This window comes from Pseudoliparis swirei, chromosome 4 (genome assembly GCF_029220125.1).
Source record: "Pseudoliparis swirei isolate HS2019 ecotype Mariana Trench chromosome 4, NWPU_hadal_v1, whole genome shotgun sequence".
Classification (NCBI taxonomy): domain Eukaryota; kingdom Metazoa; phylum Chordata; class Actinopteri; order Perciformes; family Liparidae; genus Pseudoliparis; species Pseudoliparis swirei.
The window spans coordinates 15,900,018-15,910,009 of NC_079391.1; positions in this window are offsets into that span (position 1 = coordinate 15,900,018).

The following is a 9,992-nucleotide window of genomic DNA, read 5'->3' on the forward strand; positions in this document are numbered from 1 at the left end:
AACTGACTCTCATTTAACTGAATAAAACATAACATTATTTACTTTGTGTACTTAAAAAATTCCAATCATAATGATCAACCTATATATTAACAAAAATATGTGAAGGAAAAAATACTGTAATCTCTACCTACACTCTCACTTTGCTGCCCCATCGAATAGAAAACAATACATCACTTTACATATTTAGCAATTTGAACCCTAATTCTCTAACTATCCTCCTCATATTTTTCTTAATACTTAAGTGTTAAGTTTAAGGAGAAATCATTTAAATTGTCAATCTTGAAGATTTTAATTCAAATAAATATCTGTTAATTCACAATATATTGCCAAAGGAGGTAACACACAGGACATTACGCCTATGGACATGCTGAAAGTATTGTGACTGTGGCTCAGTGATTAGCGGGTGACACTTTCAATCAGAGGATCGGCGGTTCGATCCATGGCTCTGCCAGCCCGTATCGATGTGTCTTGAGCAAGACACGTAACCCTAAATTGCTCCCTGTATCTACGCTGTATGAATGCAAGTTGCTTTGGATAAATGCATCAGCTAAATTAAATGTAATGTATATATTACGAAATGGTTCCCTATTACACTTTCTCTCTATCACATACCAACAGAAATTGGAACTTTGCAATTCGGAAAACTTAAAGGACATTTTTCAACAAAAAGGCTCCATACATCCAGACATGTTTAGTATCTTCTGAAACGTGAAATACATTTCTGCATGTTTGAAATGTGTTTGTTACCCTCTAAAGGTTCTGTGGGATTGAAGAGTTTAAATTGGGTATACTTTAAGTTCCCCGAATTTGAAAGACTGAAACAGTCCAGGCGTGACGAAGCAGCTGGAACTATAACATTGTGTTTCTACTATCTCCCTCCAGAGATGCTATATGGTAGAGCATGTAGCTGGTGCACTGGTATATGGATTCTTGTTGAAGAGGTACTTATCTGATCTGGTGTTGTCAGGAAGTAATTTAGTGTGTTTGTTGTCAGGATAGTTAGTTACTGACCGGTCTCCACTTCTTCTTTCAGCAACGGGTGTCTCTCTCCATCTTCTCTGCTGAGTGCCCCTCCTCCTCCCCCCCCCCTTCTCTCTCTCTCTCTCCCTGTCCTTCTTCTGTCTGCTCTCCACCTTCTGTATTTGTCTTTTATACACTTGCGTGTGACTCATCTGAAATCCCCCTTCTCACAGAATGACGATTAAAAAGGAGAAAAAAAATCACGCAATTTGCAGTAAGATGCCATTTATCTTTTATGTAAATGTTGCCTACAGATGAGAAAATTAATTCACTTCTTGGATTTCAAGACTGAACCTCTTCAAACTCGCATGAAATGAGTTCAATGTGTCAGAGAGATTTAATAAAACGACAGATTAACCAAGTAAAAGGGCATCTGAGGTCAAATAGGTCCAAATATCTTTGAGATTGAATCCATATGTTTTTGCAGGAGATATAGTGTGGGTGTCTCACCACCAGGAGCTCGTCCGTTTCAGTTGTGCATTTATCTGTGTTTACATTAATCTGGTTTACAGTTTATTACAAACAAAGTCAACTTTCCAGTGTGAAAACTCTGTCCACTAAAATCCTGCTCAGAGTTAGTAACTCGTGGATTTGAGACTCAGCGTACGAGTCGACAGCCTCGCTAGCAGCTCTTTGAAGCTGTACTTCAGACACTGGTTGTGCGTGCTAAAAGTTATCATGATGGCAATTAACACAGTGTAAAAAGTGAGACTTTCATTTATTATAAAGCAGGTCTACGTGTTATATAGATACCGTAAAAGTACAACATAAAATCCATGGAGAAAGTATTCAGAAACGGTCCCTTTGAACAACCTTCAGGATTGTGTTGTGATGTTACAACTGCACAATACATAGGCCACTGCACCGTGTTAAGTGTACACACTCTCAATGTGTCCCAGTTTATTTGTGGTTGCAGTGGATGTGAATGACATCAATTGACAGGAAGGAAACATGGGCCCAAGCTGTTGCCTGGCAACACGATTCGGTTTAAACAAGCTAAAAGGCTGCGTTTCAGACAGAAAAATTGGAAAAACATTTATTTATTTTGTAATCAAAGCATGTTCTAGCAGAGACCCCAAATACAGGTAACACCTGTCAAGGAGCACAACGTAAACACAAAATGAGCGTAAATGGGTCAATGGGCTAAACTATTTCAGAGCATCAGTTTACAAACTCGGACACAATACTTGCGTCGACTCTCACACAGGAGATAGTAGTGGAGGAAGTGCTTTAAATAGTATGATTTCAGCAAAGAGGCATGTGTTTGGGCAGCACTGAGCCACACGTTTGTAAATGGATGTTTTGATGTAGTTTTGCTGTTGTTAAACCTGACCTCCATTTGGCCACTCCCCCGGGTGGCCAGACGTGCAGCTGATGCCACGTGTACAGAACATCACAGAATCACATGCTAACATTAGCTAATTAGCACTTAACACAAGCACTGACAATGAAAGTCCCTAGTTTCGGTGTCTGGTGATAAATCAACGTTTTGGACGAGTTATAATTTTGACCTGATGGCAGCATTAGAGGAAAAGTCAGTAAAATCATTAAAGTTTTTAGGAGACCTCTTCTGGGAACCACAAATATATATGATTAAAAGTGTGTGTCAATCAGTCCAAAAGATGTTCAAACAGTTCACTGGATAAGTGAAGACGTTAACCTGCTGGTGGCCTGAATGAGAAAACCACAGAATCACCAACGTCCTGAAGCTTCATCATCTGCAATTTTTGGTAATCATTCAGGTTTGTAACAGATTTTATATGGGCGGCCATTTCTTTGAAGTCCAAGTGAAGCTAGAAACGGTCTCATAGATTTATTCACACAGATGTGACGGACCTATTTCTTATTAAGCCACCTGTCCCATAATGACCATTATGACTGTGCAGGGTCGTGAAATGAACTGGATTTCTGTTTGTCAGTTAAGGGAGTGTCACGCAGTGGGGATTTTGAAAGAGACCCTTTTCCACTAAATGACTGGTCCTGCACACTATCCTCGTGACATATTGTCGATGCCGCCGATAAAGTGGCCCAGAATCTCGCTGCTCGCAGTGTTTGCTTTTGGTAACCCAGTAACCAAGTCATACTGCTCTGTTTCGGAGCCGACAAGGTGCCTCCCCGCATGCATTCTCACTATCTATACCTCCCCCCTCCTCCTCTTCCTCCTCTCTGAGAAGAGCACACTTTGGCTGCATGCAAACTTCTGCTCTCACACTCATACGGTGGATGTGTGTGGTGTCTGCATCACATTCCTGTGAGTGTGTTAAAGAAAGACACACGTTTGAAAAGACAGATCGGCGGTGGAGTATAGTTGAAGGTAAAGGACTGAAAGTGCACGAGGAGGCGGGGGAAGACACAGAAATGCGATAGGGACCCTCCCCTTCGCGGACTGGAAATGCACCATGTGTAATATGTCAGCTGAGGAGGCGTCAAACTATTAATTAGGGGCGGCTGTAGCTCAGTGGGGTAAGAGGGCCGTCCTGCAACCGCAAGGTTGTGGGTTCGATCCCCGCTCTCTCCATTAGTTGCAAGTCGAAGTGTCCTTGAGCAAGGCACTGAACCCCCAGTTGCTTCCCGGGCGCATCACTGCAGCCCACTGCTCCTTAATAACTAAGGATGGGTTAAATGCAGAGAACTAATTTCCCCTTGGGGATTAAAAAAAGTGTATATCAAACAGACTCCTCACTTCTTCAGTCTGGCTTGCTGTTGTCTCCCTCTCAGAGGTTACACATTTAGGGGGGTGGGGGGAGAGAGTTGCTTTTCATTCACACGTACATATGATCGGAGAATATTTCCAGCTCTCTATGTCATCATCTTTTCTCGGTGTGTGACGTGTGTTCAGACAAGTACAATTTATTTTCATTTTATCAACAAAGTCTGTTTCAGACCAAACTCAGCTTTTTCTTTTTACTGGAAAACAATTTGAAACAGCTGATAAACACTTTGACTAGAGCACAGCGTTTACTCTCTTTCCTTCTCGCTCACAGCGAAGTATGACCGGTGCTTGGTTTCCCCAACCAAAACCCCGGCAGCTTTTAGGTTTAAAGGAAGTGTGGGTGAGCTTCAGAGGGGAAAGACCAATGCTGGTTATGAATGATTCAATTCCACAGAGTTCTTTGAATATATATATATATATGCACACATCTCAATTTCATTGTTTATTTGAACTGATCCACATTGACTGATTCATTGCAATCTAATTGGACTGTTTTTTCAAAATGAATGTAATGTAAATGAAATGTTACACTTAATATGTTCGTAATGTTTCAGAACAACCTAAAATGTTTCAGGAGGATAAAATGATAAACTTGCTGAGTTCATGAGCTTAAATAATCATATGTCCAGTTCTCCATCACAAGTTAGTGTCACTGCGTCTGTTAACTGCATTCTAGAGAGGATTACAAATGACACAATCTGCAACATTTTTATCAATCAAAACAAATACTTAGAGAGATAATGGGGACATCCAGGGACCTCCACACTATTTGAATGAATCTATTCAGAAGCATTACTTGTTTCAGATACTCACAGGCATTTCACAATCCACATGTAATCAGTATGAACAAATGACATAAACTGTTGAATGGACATTTATGAATATGTTTTATTTATGGATGTGTAAAACAACTGCATTTTCTTTTGTTGTTGTTTGTCAGATTTATTTAATCTCTAATGAGTGTTTAACTTAATTTTCAGAAGTGTAAAGTTACTTTAGCACACAGTGTGTATAGCGATAATGGGGGATCTTAATAACTAACAATATAAAGAATGTTTTCTTTCATGTAAAAACGCGTTATAGTTACCTTAGAATGAGCCGTTTATATCTACATACACAGCCGATCGCCATGTTTCTACAGTAGCCCAGAATGGACAAACCAAACACGGCAGTACAGACAGCCATGCGCGATAACGTGTGCGCACGCAGCCGCGCATCCTGACGCACGGGAGAGTTTCAGTTGGTTGAAATCTACAAACTCAGCGCCGGATGCCGCCAGAGCCTTTGAAGGTTCATCTACTTTATTTGATCATTTCCATCAACTTCACTACCCTTTGGAGGGAAATACTGTACTTTGTAATCTACTACTTACTTTTTACTTTACAGATTTAATAATTTATGCAAAATGTACACATAACTAACTAATACATTCTGATATATAATTAAGGTCCATATATACAGCAGATAACGCAGATAGTTAGCTTTACCGCAACATTAAAGGCATGAACACGTTTATGATTCATTCATTATAATCCAGTGATATAATATGTATATGAAATTATTATCCATAATGAACCATTTATTTTTTGTATTTTCTTTATGTTTTGATGAATAATACTTTGATGGTTGTATTTGACTAAGATTTTGAATGCAAGACTTTTGATTGAATTTTTTTTAACATTACAATATTGTTCCTTTTACGTAAATTACTTATTCCACCACCGATGGTTTTATTTGCCTATAGTGTTTTGAACCCACTTAGCTGATGTACGAATGGCTAAAGGACAATGAAAACGAAAATAAACTAATTCATTCAGATAATCTGGCTCTCACACACAAAGCAGCAATAATAAGTCAAAAAGTGTTATGAGGTATAAATGTGTCATACATCCACTAATCATGTATCGTGTAATAATTGATTAATAGTTGGGTTAATGGATCAAAGTTGGTGCTGAATGTAGATCAAAATAAACATTGACATTGAAGTTATGTTGTTGTTGTTTTTTCCGTTAATAAATTAACAAAGATAATTCGATTACTGTACCAAAAGAAGACTAATAAAGACACATTATAATAAGAGATCTAGTAATAGATATAGATTATTTTCTAATAAATACAGTTTTAATTATAGCTTAAATTCTGTGGAACCCAAATGTTTCTCAGAATATGGCAGTACTCGATCAAAGAAATGCCAAAAGCAATTCTCGGTGCAAGTCCTTTAAAGCTCCTCGTCATCACACAATAAATCAGCTTTTAGAGAAACCTCTCACACCTAAAAATATCCTCCACAACAGAAAGGACAAGTGTTTCTCATTGTTTGGAGAATGAGCAACACTGCCACCTACTGGTGGATGTTCACTGCTGCAGCTTGAATAGTTCAAAAAGAAACCCACATGGTGTGGCTTCAGACCACAACAGAGAAGTCAGATGTCCTCAAAGGAAATACGGATACATGAGCGTACCTTTCATCATTTCTTTCTGTGTTGCAATACTTGAATGTTTGTTATTTTATTCAGAAGCCCAAGAGCACCAATGAGTTGATCGCAACAAGTTGTATCTGACCAAAAACGACCTTTATTGCCTTAAACATGGTTATTACAGACGTCCCCACATGGCTGTCTGAGGACAACATATGTGGATATAGTTTGGTCATTTTGGATTTAGCACACAGGACAGCATTTTTGGTGCGTCCGGCACCTTTCTTGATTTCTTGGAGCTGGCCTGTGGGTCCACTTGGTGAAGTTGAAGGGTACTACGGGGAACAGGAAGAGCAGACCGAGAGAAGACGAGGGAGGGGACAGAGACGGCTTGATAGAAAGCAGTGGTGACATGAACTCTACCTGCACGTCTCTCCGGGTAACTGGACCAACCAGCTGAGGAACACGGAGCGCTTTGTGAAGGATTTAAACCTTTTGACTCGTAGAAGAAGATCTGCTCTGCTCTGCAGCGACACCACGGGTGAGCTGAGTGGTAGGTAGTCCTTTACAGACCAACAGTGAGATGACCCAAATATTAGAAACACTTGAGAATTGTAACTGTTGTCCTCTTTATCATCTGCTTGTCTTCAGACAAAACTAGACGAGACGGCGTGCACTGTGAACTCTCTGGTCCAAGAAGATCAACACAGGATGACAATCACATTTTGTATCAATATTTCTTCTGTATCCCTCGTTGCTGAAGTTATGAACAGATTGTCCCTGATCTGCCATTTGTCTTTCAGAGACTGACGAGAAGACGAGACTGTCGACCGCCTCATGGACACACAGGTTGTTGTTGGTTGTTGATGTTGTTTATTTCCTGTTGTCTCCTCTCGTGTTCTTTGTTGTCTTTCAGAGAGGAGAGGAAACGGCATGAGGAGGAAACAAGAAAAAGACGAAACCAGAGAAGAAGAAAGGAGACAGTGAATCCACCTCAAAGGACAATGAAGGAATCCTTCCAACACGTTTGACCTGTGTCCTCACAGACTGAACATACTTTATGTTTGTGTTGAAGCTGCTTTTGTCTTTAATAAACTAGTTTTCACATGAAGTTACAGTCTGTGTGTTTGTGTTGATACTCAGCACATCTGGGGAAAACGGATGACTTCCTATACATTTGAACCACAGAGTATTTATTGTGATCTGTTGTGTCCAACCAATAAAAAACAGGATTAAGTCTCAAAGGTCAAAGCTACGACTCAGTGACTCGTCTAAAGTTACATCACAGTGGTCAGCCGAGTAGAGTTGTGTTGTTAAAGGTGTCAGTGTGGACGTTTCCACCACATCTATTCAATTCAATTCAGTTTATTTTGTATTTCCCATTATCACACATTTGCATCAGATGGCTTTACAATCTGTACACATACGACATCCCTGTCCCAGGACCAAACATCGGATCAGGAAAAACTCCCAAGAAATAAAAATAAAAACTTTCACAGAGAAAATAAAGGGAAGAAACCTTCAGGAGAGCAACAGAAGAGGATCCCTCTCCAGGATGGACAGAAGCAATAGATGTCATGTGTACAGAAGGAATCATTACAGAGTTACAACACATTCAATAAGTATGACAGAGTGTATGAATAGATGGTAGTAGGCATGGACCACGATCCAGACCTCCACAATGCATCAGGCAGATGGAGGTAGAGAGGAGGAGTGGGCGGGGCATCAGCAGGGCCATGGCATCAGACCCAGCCAGGTCCAATGGACCCTATGAGACGTGAAGTCACAAGGACCAGTTTTGTTAAGTAAGTAAGTAAGTAAGTAAGTAGCTTTTATTGTCAATTTCTTCACATGTTAGACATACAAAGGAATCGATAGGACGTTTCCCACTCTCCCACGGTGAAACATATAAAAGTGCACAGGCACAACAGACAAGACATTTCCTAATACTAAGTAAACATAAAGATAAAGATTCACGTACAGTTGTTATAAATACTATATATATATATAAATACTATAAATACGTAATATAATTTTAGACAAGTGAATACAAGTGATTAAAGTGCAGAGTTTTGAGTGATTCTTTTTTAAATTATTATTGACTATTATCAATCCTCATCCTCCTCGATCTGAGCGCCGCCTTCGACACCATCTCCCACTCCATCCTCCTTGATCGACTAGCCTCCATTGGAATTTCAGACACACCCCTTTCATGGTTTCACTCATATCTCTCTGGCCGTACTCAGTTCATTCAGTTAAAATCATTCACATCACACCCCTCCCCCCTCTCCTCCGGTGTTCCCCAGGGCTCTGTCCTTGGTCCTATCCTGTTTATCATCTACCTCCTCCCACTTGGACTCATTTTCCGCAAACATAACATTCAATTCCACTGTTACGCGGACGACACCCAACTCTATGTTTCCTCCAAACCCTCTTCCACGTTCCGCCCCTCCCTCTGTGCCTGTTTACAGGAAATCAAAGACTGGTTCACCTCAAACTTCCTCAAATTGAACAGCAATAAAACCGAGGTTGTCCTCATTGGCTCCAAGTCCACTCTCACCAAGCATCCCAGTTTCACCCTTACAATAGACAACTCCTCGGTCTCCCCTCCCCTCAGGCGAAGAGTCTGGGTGTCGTCCTCGACAGCACACTGTCATTCCACACTCACATCAACACCACCATCCGGTCTGCCTACTTCCACCTCCGAAATATCAACCGCCTCCGCCTTCACTCACACCCAACAGCACCGCAATCCTGGTCCACTCTCTTGTCACCTCCCGCTTGGATTATTGCAATTCCCTCCTCTTTGGTCTCCCCCAGAAACTCCTCCATAAGCTCCAACTGGTCCAGAACGCTGCTGCCTGCATCATCACCAAAACCCTTCCATCTGTCACATCACCCTGTTCTACAACAACTCCACTGGCTTCCCATCAAACACCGCATTGACTTTAAGATCCTGCTCCATGCATTCAAGGCCATCCACAACCTCGCCCCTCCATACCTGTCTCACCTCCTCCAAATCAACATCCCCACCCGGTCTCTCAGGTCTGCCTCCTCCATCAACCTGACTGTCCCCCCAGCTCGTTTGTCCACCATGGGGTCACGAGCCTTCAGCCGCTCTGCCCCTCGCCTATGGAACTCTCTCCCCCCTGACATCAGAAACATTGACTCTATCACTTTATTCAAAACTCACCTCAAAACTCACCTTTTCAGGCAGGCCTATGGCTGACCTGTTCCCCTCTTGGTTGCTCTGCTGCAGACAGTTCTGCTTTTTAACTGTTTTGCTTTTTAACTGTTCTGCTTTTTAATTGTGTCCATTTTTAAATATGTTGTACGGCGACCTTGAGTGCCTTGAAAGGCGCCTTATAAAATTAATGTATTATTATTATTATTATTATTATTATTATTATTATTATAATTTAAATTATTATCATTAAGTTATGCAGGAGAACAAGCAGATAGATGATATAAGTACATTGGAGAACACACATATGCACCACTAAAGAGAGCACAGCAGTTAGGTTACTTACTAACAAGATCATTGTTCACAAATCTGACATCTAAAGGTGAACAATATTTTCAATGCTTTCCTACCTCTTAAATTATTTCCCGGATTTTGAGGTCAATGTTCACTCAAAGCAGTTGATTTGATCCGTTTGGATACAGCAGGACCTTGAGTTGAACAAGAATAGTTGATGTTCACATACATGCACAAAGGAAGGAGGAAGTGTTGCAAACATACATAGGAAAGAGAAAGAGAGACAGAGAGGGAGAGAGAGAGAAAGAGAGAGGGGAGGGAGGGAGAGAGAGAGAGAGATTGTAACAGCAAGGAGCCGCTCCTT